Genomic DNA, 21,823 nt, shown 5'->3' on the forward strand with positions numbered 1-21,823 from the left:
TAATATCAACAACACATTGTTCTCTCAAGACCACATCCTTGAAGCCATTCCCATGGTTGGAACACTGGGCACAATGTGTATTTCAAGGATGGGGGGTTTAGGAGCCTCCTATTGACTGCATTTAGTTTGTAGGTCAACTGGTGGTCCCATCCTCTAGATGACATCTAGACAATGACATCTAGAAAAAAAATGCTAGCAGTTGATGACCAGTAGAAGGTGCAGTGTATGAGGTGTAAAGGAAGGGGAAGGAGCTGGGGAAGCTCCTGGAGCAGGAGTGGCAGATACTGGGGAATGGTGAAACCACCAAGGAAGCAAGTTTCTGGAGGTGAAGGGAAGTGTTCTTAGAAGAAAGCTCCTCAGAAATCTATAGCACCCATGCACCTTCCCTTTCTCCACCAGAAACTGACATTCTCAACAACCTGAAGTGGTCAGATGGGAGGCAGACCATATGGAAAATTGGCAAAGCTAATAAATAGCAGGAGGGAAGGTAAGGGTATAAAGGCTTTTGGCAGAATTGAGCAGGAATGCTTTGATGGGTTTTGAGCTCTTGTTTCTCTTTCTGTCCTGTTGTATCTTGTAGAAAAGAGAGAAGTTTGTTTCACAGGTGGTGAAAATCATTGAGAAGCAGGAGGCAGTAGTTCTCAGGGAAAATGAGGAACTCACGCAGTTGCTGACCATGCTAGACAGGGATGTGTTTGAGTTTTTGGGCTGCCCTTGGGGCATTCTCACTGAGTTTTCATGCAGTGGAAAGAGAGGAATAAACCTTGGGTCAGGCTACCAATGGATTAAACCGATGGTTTTTAAGGGCTCAAGGCAAGGGAGGTGGCGGTGAGAGTGTGAGGGTAGTGTTATCTCCAGAAAATTACCCTGCTTAAGAGGAGTCAGCTGGGAAAGAAGTCCACTTTCTAGAAGACTTCAGGTTGTGTCCTCCAAAACTGCCTGCTTGAAGGGTCATTTGTGCTGAAGGCAGTCACTGTCTTCTCTTCTTTCCTAATCTATACCACCTCCCCTTCCATAGAAACTTGCTTGTGGAATTTGTGAAAAACTGACCATGTAAACTCAGGGTCTGAAGTTCTTAAATAAGTGGGGATTTTGTTTTGGTGTTGCCTGAGGGAAGTGTGAAGGTGGGGAGTGAGGGGAATGCTAAGCTAACAAGAGGGGTCTTGGTATATGGTGTAAATAATGGTCCTGTCCCTTAACCATCCCCAAGGGTGAGGATTACACCTTCTTATGTATGTAGGTTTCCCATCAACAAAGGAGAGGGACTCCCCAAGACAGAGACACTATTTTACTTTTAAGTTTTAGCATTTGCCATGATCTCCACATTTTCCCACCCACCCCTGTAAGCACGCACCCCCCCCCCCAGCCTTTTTCTTTTATTATTGTTGGCATATCCTGAGTTTTGCCTGGATATAATTGGAAAAAAAAAAAAAAACACAACTCTCAAGAACTAACATAGAAATGTTTTGCAGAACTTTACCATGACTTTAATATTTACCTGATGATGGACATTATAGTCTTGGCTCACAGTCTTCTTTTCAACTCTGAGATCAATTATGAGAAAGCCTGAAAGTGGCAAATATTTTCTTAGCTTCTATTCCATTACAAAGGACATATAGCCTAGTTCTGACCAGTAAGATCTAAAAAGATATTATTGGGGAACTCCTGAGAAAGTTTATTTTTTTAGAGTGAGAGGGGGAAGGGTGGAGGGAGCCTAAGCTCCTCGCCCAGCACAGAGCCCGAGATGGGGGTCCATCTCACGACCCTGAAATCATGATCTAGGCTGAAATCAAGTCACATGCTCAACTGACTGAGCCACCTGGGCACCCCAAGAATTTTTGATTAAAAGGAGGGACCTATAGGTCAGAAAGGTCTCTTTTTAGCCCTTTTGTCCTTCACGGATGTGTAAGGAGTGATGTCTGTCCTGGTAGAAAGCATTTTTTCACAAGGTGGCAGTTATGAAGATGAATTCCAACCTGCCTAGGATGAGGAGTTAATGGGTTGAAAATATCTAAGACTTTAAGGAAAATATTTCCTCAGTTTACTGAAAAGAAAATTAAGGATCGTGTACCTTCATATTCCTGTGTGGCTATAAAAGCTCTATGTTTGGAGCTAGTTTTTTGGAGAAGTATTCTCTGAGTTGCCTCTTTTTAATATCACAGTTTATTTTTGAAATCTATATCTTGCTGTGTTGGTGGGTTGACTGGAATATTTAAGATTTTTTTTCCAGGAAGATTGCAAGAGTGGTATACAAAAAATTTCAGGAAGTATATCTGGGAATAATTTTTGCCTTTTTTTGTGTGAAAAATTCATTTCAGTTCATTTCAGAATTCTTTTAAGTGTAATTGACCTACAATGTCACATTAGTTGTAAGTGTACAACATAGTGATTTGATAATTCTATACATTATAGGAAGCTCACTAAGATAAATGGTTAACATCTGTCACCAGACAACATTATTACAATGTTATTGACTATAGTCTCCTTGCTGTACTCTTCATCCCTGTGACTTACTTACATTGTAACTGAAAGTTTGTACTCTTAATGTCCTTCACCTATTCTGTCCATCCTTTGCCCCCACACTTCTGACAAATACCAGTTCTCTGGATTTGAATCTGCTTCTGATTTTTGTTGTTCTGTTTTTTAAGATTCCACATTTGTGGCTCCCAATATTTTCCCTGAAATTTTCATACAAATTTCCTCCATTGTTTCCTGTATCTATTGTGCACATTAAAAAGCTCAGGGATGGGGCACCTGGGTGTCTCAGTCGGTTAAGCATCTGCCTTTGGCTCAGGTCATGATCATAGGGTCGTGGGATAGACCCCAGAGTCGGTTTCCTTCTCATTGGAGAGCTTGATTCTCCCTCTCCCTCTGCCCCTCCCCACCATTCTTATGTGTGTGTTGGCTCCTGCTCTCTCTCTCTCTCCCCCTCTACCTCTCACTGGCTCACTCATTCACACTCTCTTAAATAAATAAAAATTCTAAAAAACAAAACAGAACAAAAAACACCTCAGGGACAGCCTCATCCCTCCCACCCAGCCCCCTGAACCAATATCTCCTCATGATATAACCAAGTGTTTATTATTTTGCTACTTTTCTTAGTAGATTGTGAGCCCTTTTGATCTGCTTGAATCTTTCCTCAGGTTAGGAAAATATTCTATCTTTGTATGTCCTACATTTCATTTTAAGCCAGGTACAAAGATGTCCAAAAACGTGTATTAAACTAATACTCATTCACATTTTAAATATGTAAGCTGTTTTTCATATATTTTACGTGCCTCATTTGCTGTTATCTTTTTAATCTAACTGTGAAAGAGTCCCTGCAGTTTATTTTCTGTAGTTGGATCTGATCTTGGCTATTTCTAGTGCCATTTAAAATGTCACTGTACTATTACATTGTTTTTTTTTTTTTTTAACTTAATGTTAGTATTCTTTTTATCTCTAGTCTTGTGCATTCTCTCTGTATCCTTCCTTGGTCCCATTAATTTTCTTTAATTTCACTGCAGGTGATATAAATGGTTGACTACCCCCACCCCCACCCCCCTCAGTATGGCTGCTTCTCCTCAAGTGTTCATTACTGAGCTGGAGCAGATCTGTTGCTGAATCCCATTTCCTCCAAATAGTATTTACAAGGCTATTGGTGGCCTTCTCCTTTCAGAAGTTAAGGTGTTTAACTGAATTCTTTTAAATTTTCATTGATTTATCAGTCTGAGGGGTGTGCAGAGAAAGATAAATACATCTACAGGAAACATGATTTTTACAGTTTCATTACTTGAAACTCTTCTAGTAGGGCCAAAAGTCACATTTCTTATAATCCAGGAATATAATGGTACCAGAGCCAGCTATATCTTGTTGGTAGAAATCTAGAATGCTCTTATAGTTTAGGAGAGGGTATTTCTAGTTGAAAAATTCTGCTACATTGGTGAGAAGCAAGATCAGAGAACCTTCCATTGCAGGTTTTTATTTGATATGACCAGGGCCCTCTCTGAATGAGATATCCTGGCCCTTGTTTGTGCTGGTGATAGGACATTAAGTGGAGAAGTGCCAGTCTCACCTCTAGCCCTATCACCTCAAATTTAGAAGTATTTGTTTTTGGTTTTGCCCCTCACCCCCCAAGGATTTCCTTAGCTCTTCCCTATGTCACAGCACTACTCTTGGGGAGGGGGAATTATGAGTATGTGGAGCCCTTCAAGCTAATACCTTCTTTATAGGCAGCAAAAACCCTTGAGGTTTTTGCCATGATGTATTGAGGAGACACCCACATGTTTGTGTGTGACCTGGGGGACAGACTTTCAGGATCTGTATCCCCCTATTTCTAGTGTGCCTTTTTGTGTGCAAGAGCTGAAAAAATAAATACATTTCCTAGATACTCTGTTAGCTGGAGTTCTAAATGGGACTTAGGTTTCTCATTCAGATGCACTTGCATGTTACTTGGAAGAGAAGAGTGAGGTGCTGGCTGTTCTAGGTTCTGCCGGCAAATACCATGCTGGGGTATCCAGTTTTGTGGTGCTTGATTGCGGAGGGGAGGGGGTCTCAGCTTCCAAGGTTTGCAGGTCAGAGTCTGATGGCAGAGCTGCCATTTCCTTCCTAGCTCAGTTCTACAGTGCTATTCTCTGTCATTTCTGAAAACTTGCCTGCTGATTCAGTTTTCTAATGATTTGGATAGTCATCTAATAGACTGTGTGAACTCTTGCTGCTAAAGTTAATTAAATTCACTAACTGTCTCTTAGAGTTTGACCAATGTGAACTTCAAGGTAGGATTCTTCGCTATTCTTATTTTTCCTTTAGAACTTAGCTCAATTTCTAGGAAGGATTTTAGATATCTGCTACCATACTACCATCTTGTCTGAAAGTCTTTTAAAACATTTTTATGTATGTCTTTTTGAGTTGTCTTTATTTCAGATCAGTTTTAAAATTCCAGATATTTAATCAAATCAGCCTCTGTGTTTACTCTCATTTGTATCTTTGGAATTTTGCTTAAGAAGTAAGATAATTTTTTGGAGATTTCATAAGTGCCCCATATCTTCAAAGCCTCAATGGTAGTATTTTACTATAAACCAGAAAACCTCTGTATGAGTCATTTTCTGATAGTATATTTTGTGAAAGAAGGCTTAATTTTATAACCATTCTGAGTTCTTGATGCCAAGTGTTTTTGTTTTTCCTGCTTTCACTTTAAGTGTTGTTCATTTTCTTGCTCTCACTGTCTTACCCTCATGGAGCTTAGTGCAATGGGAGAAATTGAAGGAAACAGACTGATGGAGCAGATGTGCTTTCTCTGTGTATGCATCTCTGATTTGAGATGGGGTGGGAAGGAAGGCTTCCTGTAGGATGAATATTTAAACTGATTTTGAGGAAGCTGCAGGCTTTAGCCTAGTATAAAAGAGGGGTGACAGTGAATGCTCTAGATAGAGCAATGTTTTAGAAGTTTAGAGACTCTGATGCAAGAAAAACATGGGTTCTATAAACTGCAGGCAACTCTTAGAGTCAGGGTGAGTGTGGTGCTGGAGTCAGAGGAAATCCTAGTGGTCAAATAAATAGAAGGTTAGTGTGTTTTACTTCTAGTGTGAACAGAACCCAGAGTCCCACACAGCCCAATTTCTTTATGGAGTGGCATGTAAGAAAGCTCAGTCTAATCACAGAAGAGGATCAAGTAGTTCTGATTTCTACTTGTGTTTCTCAGAAGAACACTAAAATCCTCATCTGTCCCCAATCTGAATTCCTTTTTTTACAGGGTGTTTAACTTTATTTTTATTATTTTTTAAAATTATTAACATATAATGTATTATTTGCCCTGGGGTACAGGTCTGGAAATCATCAGGCTTACACGTTTCATAGTACTCACCATAGCACATACCCTCCCCAATGTCCATAACCCAGACACCCTATCCTTACCCCCTACCCCCTGCAACCCTCAGTTTGTTCTGTGAGATTAAGAGTCTCTTATGGTTTGTCTCCCTCCCAATCACATCTTACTTTTGAACACCTCAAGACTGGCCTTGTGTCTCTCATTCTCCAGTTTTTTCTTGGCACCAACCTTCATCTCTCTCTTCTCCCTGCCTTCCCCCAACACCCCACTGCCCACCTCCTTTCTCATCTCCTTGTTCAGTTTTCTTTAGTTATTTGAGTCTTTCTCCTTCTCTGGCCATTTCTTTGACTACCACTGGATCTGACATCCCAAAAGACCCAAAACAAGCCTGCAGGAGGTAGAACATTTTTTAGATGGCAGGAACTAAGGGCTGACCGTGGCTGTAGGAACTTGGACACTTAGGAACTTTGACTTTATTCTGAAACCTGTGACAGATATGGAAGGACTTGTAATCAAGGAGTGACCTAGGTTTACATTTTAGAATGTTTACTTTCATAAAATTGTCAAACATCTACAGTTACTTCAATTACATATCCTGGTAAGTGCTTAGCCTTTATTTATTAAATTTACATATGTTCAAACTCCTCTGTCCTAATGATATAAGAGAATTTTTAATTCCAGATGACTTTAAACAACTTGGCTAAATGTAAGTAGAAAATTGAGGCCAAGGGAAAAAAAAATCTCTCTGCAAAAGTAAGTGGATGGTTTCTTTGATTCAGCTTTAAGCTTATTCCCAGGATGTCCAGTTTCCCAACTAGAAAGAGGAATGTAGGGGAGAAGGAACTACTTCTTCAGAAGGAATATCTTCCAATCTTGAATCACATTGGAGCTTTTTATGACTGGTGCACAGAGTGTTAGACTTATCAACCTTAACACATTATAGCAATTATGACAGTGCTTTCAAGGATGATTTCTTAAGGGTGTTTTGAGAAGTTAAGGACTATACAATAAAATGTAAATTTAATGTCAGAGGTTGTAAGGACTGAATATACAACTTTCTAGTGTGTAAGATTCAGGGATATGCACTAGATTCCTAGAGTGTGAATGGTTTGCATATCTATTAGTTGTCCTGTATCTGTTAACTCTTACAGATTTGTACAAGGAACAAGTATGGAGTAGGACATATGATATTTTAATCTGAAAGGATTTTTAAAGCAGATGATTTAAATTTACTTTTGACCTAGAAAACATATCTGTAGGACTGGAAAATTCTGATTCTAAGAATTATGCTGTTCAGACATGCTTATGCTATAATAATTTCTAGTAACTGTTTTGCTACATGGTATGACCCTATAGTGATCAAGTGAGTTTTGATGAAGTTTGTCAATGACCATGATTTAGGGTATGTCTGCCCTTTCTCTCCTGCAGCAGATCGAGGTCTACACCAGGTTCATGAAGGAATGCTCAATAAGGGATAATGTAAAGATATCCTTTCAGGCATGGTATCTAGTGGAGAGGTGTGGAGATTAAGACATGTAGAAAGTACCTGCACATAGTCAAAGCACAGTGAATGTGAATCCCCTTTTACTTCCTAAGGCACTAACTCCTAGACCGCATTTGAGTTGTCATTAAATCTGATTGCCATGATGATTATTATAAGAGAATGACTATATCTAACACACCAGTGAAGTGTCTTATTCACTTTTGTTTTTCACTGGCTGTGGTTTTAGGATTCTAGTAAGAGGGGAAAGGTGAGCCCGGTGTTTTGAAAGCTATCATGGAAGATGTGCTACTTGAAGGAAGGATAGTTGGGTTTAGAGAAATACTGTAATAACCCAATCAAAGATAAAAACACAAACAAAATCCAAGAGATGTGTCATGATCAAATTCTTGTGAGAAAGGGAGAGCTCATCCTTGGGGGATAAAGGAAAACACTCCACTGAATGAAATTGATCAAACCTTTGTGAGTTTTTGTTTTGTTTCTTAAAAGTCACCAAAGATACACAAGCCACCAATCTATGTAGTGTAAAGTGACAGCAAAGACAGTTTGGCAAAACTTAGTGATATAGAAAACAATTACATGTTTCACATTTATTAAGCTGAATTTTTTTTTTTTTGCTATTTTTACACCTCAATATTATAATAGTTCCCCTTTTTGTGACACTACAGTGTTGAAATGTACTTATTTTAAACTTTCAGGTCAACATTCAATATCAACTAATCAGAAAGTATAGTTGGACACATGGGAGTGTTTTACAAGTATCAAAAGGAGAATCTTTAAAAATGTACTTAAATATAAAAAGTAGAATTCCTGGTCTTTTGCCCCCCCCCTTTTTTTCTGAAAGCTGGAATATTCTAAGATTATCTCAATCTTAGAACTGCAAAGAAAACTTTGATACTTAATTTTGGTTCAGGAAAAAATGTGAATTCTAGACCATCAAGTCCTATGGCAAAAAGGTGTAATTTTCTTAAAAATATGTTTTAACAGGAATATTTTCATGTAAAGCATCTTATTTTTCTCTGAAAGTCATGCTTTTTCCAGCAACCAGTAATTTCATTTTAGTATTTTAATCAGTATTTTTCTCTTTTCCACAATCTGTTGATAGTGATGGGGAATTTGAACTTGACCCTGTTTAGTCATGCAAATCTTGAAATTAGTATGTCTTTCTCAGTGGGGACATGATTTCAGTAGGGAATCAAACTGTTGACTCAGTATAGAAATACTGAAGAAGCAGTGCAGTGTGACATCATAAAACATTCAAAATGAAAATTACAAGGAAGTTGCAAGGGAAGGAGGATGTCTTAAGGTTCAAACCCTCAAGAAAAATTCAATAAAACTAGAAAAGTAATTTTCCATAGCTTTAGTAATATTTCCTTGTTAAGCTTTAAACTTGAAAAGGAAGTATTACTGTTTTGTGGATCTTGTTTTTTGTTCTTTGGTTTTTTGTTTGTTTGTTTTACTTAAAGTTTAAAGACAATAAATGAAATGAAACACAATTTAAACCACTTTTTTAAAGTTCCACAGATGATTCTAATATCCTGTCAAAGTTAAGAAATCCTGCTTTTCTTTTGACACATGACCTTCTCTTTGGCTCACTTAGCCAGGATTCCTGAAAGTAAAACATTTCTTAATTTCATATCAAGCCAATATTAGAAAACATCTATATTAAAAATTCTTCTCCTGGGAAGCTGGGATTTTTAGCTACTGTGCCCTTGATTGTTCTGTTCTATTCCAGCAATTTTCTGTGAATTTCTCTACCTCTTCTGTAAATCATCCTCTATTACTTCTCATTGCTTCCTAACTCTTGACTCTCTAACTTCATCATTTTGACAACTATTACTTTCCTCACCTCAATATGCTACTTCTCCTCCTTTATCTTTACTTTTGGCTCCTATTTCAACTTTGGTAGTCTTCACTCTCTTTGTTAAGCAGCTCTGACCCATTGCCATCACACAGGCTTCTGTTCTGCCCACTGAGTAGTCAGACAGTGAGAGCTGCTATTGGAGATTGTGAAGGCTTGGCTCCTGCTTGGAGAAACTTTCATTCTTTTATTAATCCTGCCATATCCCTTTCTACATTTAAAATGGAGTGTGAATTTTGTTTCCTGATGAAATGATAGCAATACCAGTTACCTTGCCCCAGTCAAATGAAAACCAGTCTTAAAACCTTAAAGGACATGTTTCTAGAGAATATGGCTTGGTTTTGTCAATTTTGTAAGGGTATCCCAATGATAATTTTAGAAATCCTCCAGGGAGAAAAAAAGCACTTGAACGTATCATTTGCTATAAAAATCATAATAAAAATGTTCTGAAATCTTCAAATAAGATAAATACTCTAAAACTTTAGTATTTGACAACTGGTATTACATTTTCTTCAGTGAATTTTATGTAGGGTTTGGTTCTATATCTTTTTTCTCTTGCCATGTCTAGGCTACTCTTATGGTGAGTTAAAGGGACTTTAATGTCCTCTAATGTCTATAAAAAGAAACAATTTATAAGCATACAAGTAAGTCATATGGCATGGCTTCAGCACCTGTGAGGGAAAAACTTGTGGTTATTCACAGAGCACATCAGCAATGAATCCAGAATGGGACTTCAGTATGAAAAATCCCAAAAGGAATGCAGAGGAGAAGTCAAGATGGGTGAGGAATAGCAGGCTGAGATGACATCAGGTTGCAGGAGTTCAGTTAGTTATCAAACCATTCCCAACAACTACAAATCCAACAGGAGATCGAAGATTAGAAGAGCAGTAATTCTAGAAACAGAAAATTGACCACTTTCTGAAAACAGGATGTGTGGAGAAGTGAATCTGAAGTGACAGGAAGATAGACTATAGGGGGAAGGGCCAGCTCAAGGCAAGTGGTGGTGCAGCAGAGCACACAATTAGAACTTTTAAAAGTCTGCTCCACAGAGGGACATTGCTCCAGAGGTTAAATGGGGGTGGAGCCCTCTTGGGGACAGTGTGGTCTCAGGTCCCGAAGGGTCAATAAAGGATCAGGGGTGTCTTAGTGTAGCAAACCTCACATGTACCAGAGTGGAGAAGCCAGCTACAGAGATGGAACTAATGAATGAACTCTCAGCTCCGGGTTACCTTAACTGTGATCTCTGGCACAATCAGGCCATTGCTCTTTGAGCAGGGACCCCACAAGAGGCAGATCTGGGAGAGGCACTGGAAGAGCAGAGCAGCAGGATCTTCCAGATTTGGAGACTCCAAATGGGGCTGTGTGCCAGAGACAGAAATGTTTGGTCACAGCATGGCTGGAGACTGGGGAGATGGGAGTGATTGAGCGCTTTTCTCCAAGGGCACACTGAGAAGTGGGGTTCTGAGCTGTTGGCTCCTCTGGGCCAGAGATTGGGAGGCACCATTTTCACTCCCATCCTCCAGAGCTCTATAGAAAGTATTCAGGGAACAAAAGCTCCCAAGAGCAAGCCTCAGCAGATTACTTAGCACAATCCACTGGCAAGGGTGGTGAAATTCTGCTTTGGGCAAAAACACTTGAGAATCAGCACAATAGGCCCCTGTCCCCAGAAGATGAGCAAGAATATCCATCCAAGACGAGGCTTACTGATCAAGGAGAACAGTGGAATTCCAGAGGATGGGAAAGCAAAGCATGGAATTCATGGCTTTCTGCCCATGATTCATTAGACTTGCAAAGTTAATTAAATTTTTTAAATTTTATTTTTGATTTTTTTCTTATTCTAACTTTTTAACTTTTACTCTTTCCTCTTTTAACATTTTTAACTTGTTTATCTTAACAATACTTTTCTTTAAAAAAATCCATTTGAACGTTCATTATTATAGTCATATTTTACCCTTCATTGTATCTAATTTTATTTTTTGCATACATATAGGGTTTTTTCTTCTAAAAATTGTTGGGATACAACTTCTTCTAATAGATCAAAATATACAAATCTAGCACATGGCTTTGTTCTATTCTCCAGCCTGAGAATATTCTCTCCACTTTTTCTTTTCCCAACCAATTTATCAAATCATTTTTTAGAATTTTTTAAAAAAATTTTTATTGTTATAGTCATATTCCATCCCTTCATTGTGTTTACCCTTATTTTTGTGTATATATAAGTTTTTCTTCCTTTCTTTAAAATTTTGGGAGGTAGTTCCTTCTCAGAGACCAAAATACATCCAAAATCAAGTGGGCAGCTGTTCTATTCACCAGTCTAATATATACATACATATATGTGTATGTATATATATATATATAATTTAAAAAGTTTTTGAACTTTTTTTATCCCCTTTCTTCTGACAATTTGGGATCTCTTCTGATGTGGTTAGCACACATTTTTCTGGGGTCTTTGCCTCCCTTTTAATATTTTATTTGCTCATTCATATATTCTTATCTGGATAAAGAGACAAGGCAGAAGAACTTACATAAACAAAACAAAACAAAAAGAATAAGAGGCAGTACCAAGGCTAGGGACCTAATCAATACAGACATTGGTAATATGTCAGATGTAGAGTTCAGAATGATGGTTCTCAAGGTGCTAGCTGGGCTCAAAAAAGGCATAGAATATATTAGAGAAACACTGTCAGGAGAAATAAAAGCCCTTTCTGCAGAAATAAAAGAACTAATATCTAACCAAGGTGAAATTAAAAAAAGCTACCAATGAGGTGCAATAAAAAATAGAGGTTCTTAATGCTACGATAAATGAGGCAGAAGAGAAAATTAGTGATAGAGAAGACCAAAAGATGCAGAATAAAGAAGGTGATGAAAGAGAGACAAAAAACTACCAGACCACAAGGGGAGAATTTGAGAGATAAGTGACACCAGAAGATGAAACAATATTAGAATAATTGGGATCCCAGAAGAAGAAGAAAGAGAGAGAGGGGCAGAAGGTATACTGAAACAAATAGCAGCAGAGAAATTCCCTAATTTGGTGAAGGGAACAAGCTTCAAAATCCAGGAGGCACAGAGAACCCTCCCCCCCCCAAAAAAAATATTTGGTCCATACCCCATCATCTAAGAGTATAACTTACAAGTCTCAGTGACAAAGAGAAAATCCTGAAAGCAGCTCAGGACAAGAGGTTGGTAACATACAATGGTAGAAATATTAGATGGGCAGCAAACCTATCCACAGAGACCAGACAGGCCAGAAAGAACTGGCATGATATATTCAAAACATTTAATGAGAAAAACGTGCAGTCAAGAATACTATATCCAGCTAGGCTATCATTGAAAATAGAAGGAGAGATAAAAAGCTTCTAGGACAAAGAAAATCTGAAAGAATTTGCAAACCCCAAGCCAGCTCTACAGGAAATATTGAAAGGGGTCCACTAAGCAAAGAGGGAGCCTAAAAGTAAGAGACCAGAAAGGAGCGGAGACAATATACAGTAACAGTCACCTTACAGGCAATACAATGGCACTAAATTTCTCTCTCTCAACAGTTACCCTGAATGAAAATGGGCTAAATGCCCCAATCAAAAGACACAGGATATCAGAATATATAAAAAAACAAAACCCATCAATATGCTGCCTACAAGAAACCCATTTTAGACCCAAAGACACCTCCAGCTTTAAAGTGAGGGGGTGGAAAACAACTTACCATGGTAATAATGGGCATCAAAGAAAGGTGGGTGACAATCTTTATATCAGATAAATTAGATTTTAAGCCAAAGACTATAATAAGAGATGAGGAAGGACACTAGCTCATGCTCAAAGGGTCTGTCCAACAAAAAGATCTAACAATTTTAAATATCTATGCCCCTAACATGGGAGCAGCCAACTACATAAACCAATTAATAACAAAATCGAAGAAACACATCAAAAATAATTCAATAATAGTAGGGGACTTTAACAGCCCCCTCGCTGAAATAGGCAGATCATCTTAGCAAAAGATCAACAAGGAAATAAAGGCCTTAAATGACACACTGGGCCAGACGGACATCACAGATATACTCAGAACATTCCATCCCAAAGCAACAGAATACACATTCTTTTCTAGTGCACATGGAACATTCTCCAGAACAGATCACATCCTGGGTCATAAATCAGGTCTCAACCAGTACCAAAAGATTGGGATCATTCCCTGCATATTTTTAGACCTCAATGCTCTGAAACTAGAACTCAGTCACAAGAAGAAAGTTGGAAAGAATTCAAATACATGGACACCTACTAAAGAATGAAAGGGTCAACCAAGAAATTAAAGAAGAGTTGAAAAAATTCATGGAAACAAATGAAAATGAAAACACAACTGTTCGAAATCTGTGGGGCACAGCAAAGGCAGTCCTGAGAGGAAAATACATAGCGGCACAAGCCTTTCTCAAGAATCAAGAAAGGTCTCAAATACACAACCTAACCCTACACCTAAAGGAGCTGGAGAAAGAACAGCAAAGAAAGCCTAAACCCAGCAGGAGAAAAGAAATAATAAAGATCAGAGCAGAAATCAATGCAATAGAAACTGAAAGAACCATGGAACAGATCAATGAAACTAGGAGCTAGTTCTCTGAAAGAATTAATAAGATTGATAAACCCCTGGCCAGACTTACCAAAAAGAAAAGAAAAAGGACCCAAGTTAATAAACTCATGAATGAAAGAGGAGAGATCACAACCAACACCAAAGAAATACAAACAATTATAGGAACACATTATGAGCAACTATACACCAGCACATTTGACTATCTGGAAGAAATGGATGATTCCTAGAGACATATGAACTACCAAAAATGAACCAAGAAGAAATAGAAAACCTGAACAGACCTATAACCAGTAAAGATATGAAAGCAGTCATTAAGAATCTCCCAACAAATCAGAGCCCAGGGCTAGGCGACTTCCCAGGGGATTTCTAACAAACTTTTAAAAAAGATTAATTCCTATTCTCCTGAAACTATTCCAAAAAATAGAAATGGAAGGACAACTCCCAAATTCATTTTATGAAGCCAGCATTACCTCATTCCCGAACCAGACAAGGACACCATCATTTACAGAGCAATATCCTTGATGAACATGGATGCAAAATTCTCACCAAAATACTAGGCAATAGGAACCAGCAGTACATAAAAAGGATTATTCCCCACACCAAGTGGGATTTATTACTGGGCTGCAAGGGTCAACATCCACAAGTCAATCATTGTGATATAATAAATTAACAAAAGAAAGAATAAGAACCATATGGTACTCTCAATAGGTGCTGAAAAAGCATTTGACAAAGTACAGCATCCTTTCTTGATCAAAACTCTTCACAGTGTAGGGATAGAGGGTACACATGTCAATATCATCAAAGCCATCTATGAAAAACACACAGCAAATTTCATTCTCAATGGGGAGAAGCTGAGAGCTTTCCCCCTAAGGTCAGGAACATGGCAGGGATGGCAACTATCACCACTGCTATTCAACATAGTTCTAGCCTCAGCAATCAGACTACAAAAGAAGTAAAAGGCATCTGAATTGGCAAAGAAGAAGTCAAACTCTCACTCTTCATGGATGATAGGATACTTTGTGTGGAAAACCCAAAGGAGTCCACCCCAAAACTGCTAGAACTCATACAGGAATTCAACAAAGTGTCAGGATATAAAATCAATGCACAGAAATCAGTTGCATTTCTAAACACCAACATCAAGACAGAAGAAAAAGAAATTAAGGAGTCAATCCCATTTACAATTGCACCCAAAACCATAAGATACCTAGGAGTAAACCTAACCAAAGAGGCAAAGACTCCGTACTCAGAAAACCAGAAAGCACTCATGAAAGAAATGGAGGAAGACACAAAGAAATGGAAAAACGTTCCATGCTCATGGGTTGGAAGAACAAATATTGTGAAAATGTCTATGCTACCTAAAGCAATTTACACATTTAACGCAATCTCTATCAAAATACCATCAATGTTGTTCAAAGAAATGGAACAAATAATCCTAAAATTTATGTGGAACCAGAAAAGACCCTGAATAGCCAGAGGAATGTTGAAAAAGAAAACCAAGGTTGGTAGCATCCCCAACCCGAACTTCAAGCTCTATTACAAAGCTGTCATCATCAAGGCATTATGGTACGGGCACAAAAACAGACACATGGATCAATGCAACAGAATACAGAGCCCAAAAATAGACCCTCAGCTCTACGTCCAACTAATCTTCAACAAAGCAAGAAAGAATGTCCAATGGAAAAAAGACAGTTTCTTCAACAAATGGTGTTGGGAAAATTGAAACCGCCACAGGCAGAAGAGTGAAACTAGACTATTTCCTTACACCACACACACAAATAGACTCCAAATGGATAAAGAATCTCAATGTGAGAAAGAAATCCATCAAAGTGTTTGAGGAGAACACAGGCAGCAACCTCTTCAACCTCAGCCACAGCAACTTCTTCCTAGAAACATCACCAAAGGCAATGGAGGGAAGGGCAAAAATGAACTATTGGGACTTCATCAGGATGAAAAGCTCTTGTACAGCAAAGGAAACAGTCAACAAAACCAAAAGACAACTGACACATGGGAGAAGATATTTGCAAATGACATATCAGATAAAGGACTAGTATCCAAAATCTATAACAAACTTATGATAGTCCACAACCAAAGAACAAATAATTCAATCAAGTAATGGGCAAATGGTTGCCTGGGTGGCTCATTGGTTTAAGCCTCTGCCCTCTGCTCAGGTCATGATCTTAGGGTCCTGGGATTGAGTCCCACATTGGGCTCTCTGCTCAGCAGGGAGCCTGCTTCTCCCTCTCTCTCTGCCTGCCTTTCTGCCTACTTGTGATCTCTGTGTGTCAAATAAATAAGTAAATAGCTCTTTTAAAAAATGGGCAGAAGACATAAACAGACATTTCTGCAAAGAAGACATCCAGATGGCCAACAGACACCGAAAAAGTGCTCCACATCACTCAGCATCAGGGAAATACAAATCAAAACCACAGTGAGATTCCACATCACACCAGTCAGAATGGCTAAAGTTAACATGTATGGAAACCACAGATTCTGGCGAGGATGTGGAGAAAGGGGAACCATCCTACACTGTTGGTGGGAATGCAAGCTGGTGCAGCCACTCTGGAAACAACAGAGAGGTTCCTCAAAAGCTTGAAAATAGACCCAGCAATCACACCACTGTGTATTTACCCTAAAGATACAAATGTAGTGATCTGAAGGGGCAAGTGCGCTGGAATGTTTATAGTAGCAATGTCCACAATAGCCAAACTATGGAAAGAACCTAGATGTCCATCAACAGATGAATGCATAAGGAAGATGTGGTATATATACACAATGGAATACTATGCAGCCATCAAAAGAAATGAAATCTTGCCTTTTGCAATGACATGGATGGAACAAGAGGGTATTATTCTGAGTGAAATAAGTCAATCAGAGAAAGATAATTATCATATGATCTCCCTGATATGAAGAATTTAAGAAGCAATTTGGGGGTTTGGGGGTAGGGAAGGAAAAATGAAACAAGATAGGATCGAGAAGAAGACAAACCAAAAGGGACTCTTAATCTCACAAAACAAACTGAGGATTTCTGGGAGGAGGGGAGTAGGAAGAGGGTGGTTGGCTTATGGACATTGGGGAGGGTATGTGCTATGGTGAGTGTTGTGAAGTGTGTAAACATCACGATTCACAGACCTGTACCCCTGGGGCTAATAATACACTATATATTAATAAAAAATTAATTTTTAAAAAAGAAAAATACCAGCAGGAAATGTACATTAAGAGTATAAAAAATGAAGCAGGTGACATTTTTCTCCCTGTAAGTTTTGATTGAACTTCACTCAATAGCACATTTGCTTTTGCAAGGCACTAAGTTCAGGAGATGCAAACATCTTTAGGAGTTCAGGGGAGAGTAACCAGGAGGAGGAGATCTCAAGAGGAACAAGTCAATGAATGTGGCTGTTTGGCTGGCAAAAGAGAGAGTTTACGAGGGGACATAATCAATGTTTTCAAATATTTGAAGGGCTCATGTGTGGAAGCTCCACCCAACTTGTTCTGCAGATGCTAAGGGGGAGAGGCTAGGGGCAAAGGGTTCATTTAAAGGGTGTGAAGAATTCATGATATAAAATATCATGACCTCCAAGAGAACATTTCTGATTCTAGGATATACACGACTCTCCTACACATTGATTTCTTAGTGAATTGTCTCCAAGTTAATTTAGAATTTAACAATGGGCTATTTATTTCTTCTTTAGAACACGTCTGTAATCTTAGGCTAAATTATCTTGGACTCTTTTCCTCGTCTTAACCACCTAGTAAGCTCTATATACCCTGATTATCATCGTTGCTTAGAAAGACATTTTAAAAAGTGTTAAATCCTTAACATGATTTGGTCTGTACAGAAAAGAAAAATGATTTTGATGATCTGAAACAAGTTGTTTTGATAAGTGAGTAACGAGGTTGACTTTCCAATATCCTAGCCTTATCTGTACATATAATTTGAGTAAATTACCTCTACCCATTGAAATGCACATCTGAGGGGCACCTGGGTGGCTCAGTGGGTTTAAGCCTCTGCCTTCGGCTCAGGTCATGATCCCAGGGTCCTGGGATCGAGCCCCGCATTGGGCTCTCTGCTCAGCGGGGATCCTGCTTCCCCCTCTCTCTCTGCCTACCTCTCTACTGCTTGTGATCTCTGTCAAATAAATAAATAAAATCTTAAAAAAAAAAAAGAAATGCACATCTGAGAAAATATTGTAGATGAGTATCAAGTATCATTGCTCAGGGCAAATGGAGGAACAGAGGCATGGTTATTTCCCCTGATGAGTGAAAGTGAAGTAAGGATGGACATCTTCTTTTGAAAATTTACTCCTATCCTATAGAGTGTGAGATAATCAGGAAATAAAAATTGAAAAAAATTGTTTGAACTTTTCATTGCTTAATTTTTTATTTTAAAAGTCTTGAAAAAATGAGTAAATACCGAGATTCCCTTAAGAATGTTTCTGAAAGCACTAGGTGTGGGCAACATTCAAATGGGTGTAAAGAAAACATTAAAACATAAAGAAAAAAATCTCTTATGAGGCCTTAGAACTTCAGAAGTTATTAGCAACTGAGGGATGCCTGGGTGGCTCAGTTAGGTAAGCATCTTCCTCTGATCCCAGGGTCCTGGGATTGAGTCCTACATCGGAATCCCTGCTCAACTGGGAGCCTATTTCTCCCTCTCCTGCTCCCCCTGCTTGTGTTTTCTCACTCTCTGTTAAAATCTTAAGAGAAGTATTGACAACTGAGATATAACCTGGCAATGTGCACATAGAATAATAACACTTTTTTCTTATTAAAAGACTGGATACTCTAGTCCTTCTAACTGAAACAACTAATATGAAAATAAATTGAAAAAAAGTCATAAAAATTTCAGAATAAATGAAAATAATTGAAATCCTATGCAGATAAAATCACTATAAATATATTCAAGTACTTTGTTTATGTAGAAAGCACTCTAGAAAACTAGCATGCTTCTTATAGAGAAGATTAAGAGACATGACTTAAAGTTTTTTGTTATTCTAGAATTTTCCATACTTATTAGGTATGGAAAGTATTAGGTAATACTTTACCTAAGGTAAAAATATTACCGTTTTGGTCCCAGAGACCTGTAATTAGTTTGGGGTGGGATCCAGATCCTTTTAATTATTTTTTCTTTTAAATTAATTAATTATTTTTGAAGTTTTTATTTACTTATTTTTTATTGACATATATTAGTTGCCACAAGTGTGTAGGTATGTGAATCATTAGGCTTACACATGTCACAGTACTCACCATAGAACATACCCTCCCCAGTGTCCATAATCCAGCCACCCTATCCCTATTCCCTCATTCCCCAGCAAACCTCACTTTGTTTTGTGACATTGAGACTCTTATGATTTGACTCCCTCCCGATCTGATGATTTTTTTTTCCCTGTTCAGGGTTTCTGTTTCTTCCTGGTTCGTTTTTGATAGTTCATATGTCTCTAGGAATCATCCATTTCTTCCAGATAGTCAAATGTGCTGGTGTATAGTTGCTCATAATGTGTTCCTATAATTGTTTGTATTTCTTTGGTGTTGGTTGTGATCTCTCCTCTTTCATTCATGAGTTTATTAACTTGGGTCCTTTTTCTTTTCTTTTTGGTAAGTCTGGCCAGGGGTTTATCAATCTTATTAATTCTTTCAGAGAACTAGCTCCTAGTTTCATTGATCTGTTCCATGGTTCTTTCAGTTTCTATTGCATTGATTTCTGCTCTGATCTTTATTATTTCTTTTCTCCTGCTGGGTTTAGGCTTTCTTTGCTGTTCTTTCTCCAGCTCCTTTAGGTGTAGGGTTAGGTTGTGTATTTGAGACCTTTCTTGATTCTTGAGAAAGGCTTGTGCCGCTATGTATTTTCCTCTCAGGACTGCCTTTGCTGTGCCCCACAGATTTCGAACAGTTGTGTTTTCATTTTCATTTGTTTCCATGAATTTTTTCAACTCTTCTTTAATTTCTTGGTTGACCCTTTCATTCTTTAGTAGGTGTCCGTGTATTTGAATTCTTTCCAACTTTCTTCTTGTGACTGAGTTCTAGTTTCAGAGCATTGAGGTCTAAAAATATGCAGGGAATGATCCCAATCTTTTGGTACTGGTTGAGACCTGATTTATGACCCAGGATGTGATCTGTTCTGGAGAATGTTCCATGTGCACTAGAAAAGAATGTGTATTCTGTTGCTTTGGGATGGAATGTTCTGAGTATATCTGTGATGTCCGTCTGGCCCAGTGTGTCATTTAAGGCCTTTATTTCCTTGTTGATCTTTTGCTAAGATGATCTGCCTATTTCAGCGAGGGGGCTGTTAAAGTCCCCTACTATTATTGAATTATTTTTGATGTGTTTCTTCGATTTTGTTATTAATTGGTTTATGTAGTTGGCTGCTCCCATGTTAGGGGCATAGATATTTAAAATTGTTAGATCTTTTTGTTGGACAGACCCTTTGAGCATGAGCTAGTGTCCTTCCTCATCTCTTATTATAGTCTTTGGCTTAAAATCTAATTTATCTGATATAAAGATTGTCACCCACCTTTCTTTGATGCCCATTATTACCATGGTAAGTTGTTTTCCACCCCCTCACTTTAAAGCTGGAGGTGTCTTTGGGTCTAAAATGGGTTTCTTGTAGGCAGCATATTGATGGGTTTTGTTTTTTTATATATTCTGATATCCTGTGTCTTTTGATTGGGGCATTTAGCCCATTTTCATTCAGGGTAACTGTTGAGAGAGAGAAATTTAGTGCCATTGTATTGCCTGTAAGGTGACTGTTACTGTATATTGTCTCCGCTCCTTTCTGGTCTCTTACTTTTAGGCTCCCTCTTTGCTTAGTGGACCCCTTTCAATATTTCCTGTAGAGCTGGCTTGGGGTTTGCAAATTCTTTCAGATTTTCTTTGTCCTAGAAGCTTTTTATCTCTCCTTCTATTTTCAATGATAGCCTAGCTGGATATAGTATTCTTGACTGCACGTTTTTCTCATTAAATGTTTTGAATATATCATGCCAGTTCTTTCTGGCCTGTCTGGTCTCTGTGGATAGGTTTGCTGCCCATCTAATATTTCTACCATTGTATGTTACCAACCTCTTGTCCTGAGCTGCTTTCAGGATTTTCTCTTTGTCACTGAGACTTGTAAGTTATACTCTTAGATGATGGGGTATGGACCAAATATTTTTTTTGGGGGGGGGGAGGGTTCTCTGTGCCTCCTGGATTTTGAAGCTTGTTCCCTTCACCAAATTAGGGAATTTCTCTGCTGCTATTTGTTTCAGTATACCTTCTGCCCCTCTCTCTCTTTCTTCTTCTTCTGGGATCCCAATTATTCTAATATTGTTTCATCTTCTGGTGTCACTTATCTCTCAAATTCTCCCCTTGTGGTCTGGTAGTTTTTTGTCTCTCTTTCATCACCTTCTTTATTCTGCATCTTTTGGTCTTCTCTATCACTAATTTTCTCTTCTGCCTCATTTATCGTAGCATTAAGAACCTCTATTTTTTATTGCACCTCATTGGTAGCTTTTTTTAATTTCACCTTGGTTAGATATTAGTTCTTTTATTTCTGCAGAAAGGGCTTTTATTTCTCCTGACAGTGTTTCTCTAATATATTCTATGCCTTTTTTGAGCCCAGCTAGCACCTTGAGAACCATCATTCTGAACTCTACATCTGACATATTACCAATGTCTGTATTGATTAGGTCCCTAGCGTTGGTACTGCCTCTTGTTCTTTTTGTTTTGTTTTGTTTTGTTTTGTTTATGTAAGTTCTTCTGCCTTGTCATTTTATCCAGATAAGAATATATGAATGAGCAAATAAAATATTAAAAGGGAGGCAATGACCCCAGAAAAATGTGTGCTAACCAAATCAGATGAGACCCAAACCTAGGGGTGAGAGAATAAAGGGGGGGTTATATCTATATATAACCCCCCCTTTATTCCATATATGTATATTTTCTATTTATAATATATTCTACATTCTATTTACATAGTATAAATATATTGATTTAATATAATTATATGTAAGATATATATATTTATATATACATTTATTTATCTATATGTATATATAAATATAAATATATAATATGGTGTATAATATAGAATATATTCTATATATATATATATAA

General features: G+C 38.1%; 1 long non-coding RNA gene across 3 annotated transcripts in view; it reads right to left on the minus strand.

Annotated features, from left to right (window-relative positions):
• Nucleotides 1-21,823, minus strand: part of LOC131829697 (uncharacterized) — a 90,339-nt gene that overhangs the window by 23,429 nt on the left and 45,087 nt on the right. For all 3 annotated transcript variants that reach the window (XR_009352958.1, XR_009352959.1, XR_009352960.1), the window contains exon 2: nt 1,499-1,566. This is a non-coding gene — a long non-coding RNA (uncharacterized LOC131829697). The remainder of the gene's footprint in view (nt 1-1,498; nt 1,567-21,823) is intronic.

This window comes from Mustela lutreola, chromosome 1 (genome assembly GCF_030435805.1).
Source record: "Mustela lutreola isolate mMusLut2 chromosome 1, mMusLut2.pri, whole genome shotgun sequence".
Classification (NCBI taxonomy): Eukaryota; Metazoa; Chordata; class Mammalia; order Carnivora; family Mustelidae; genus Mustela; species Mustela lutreola.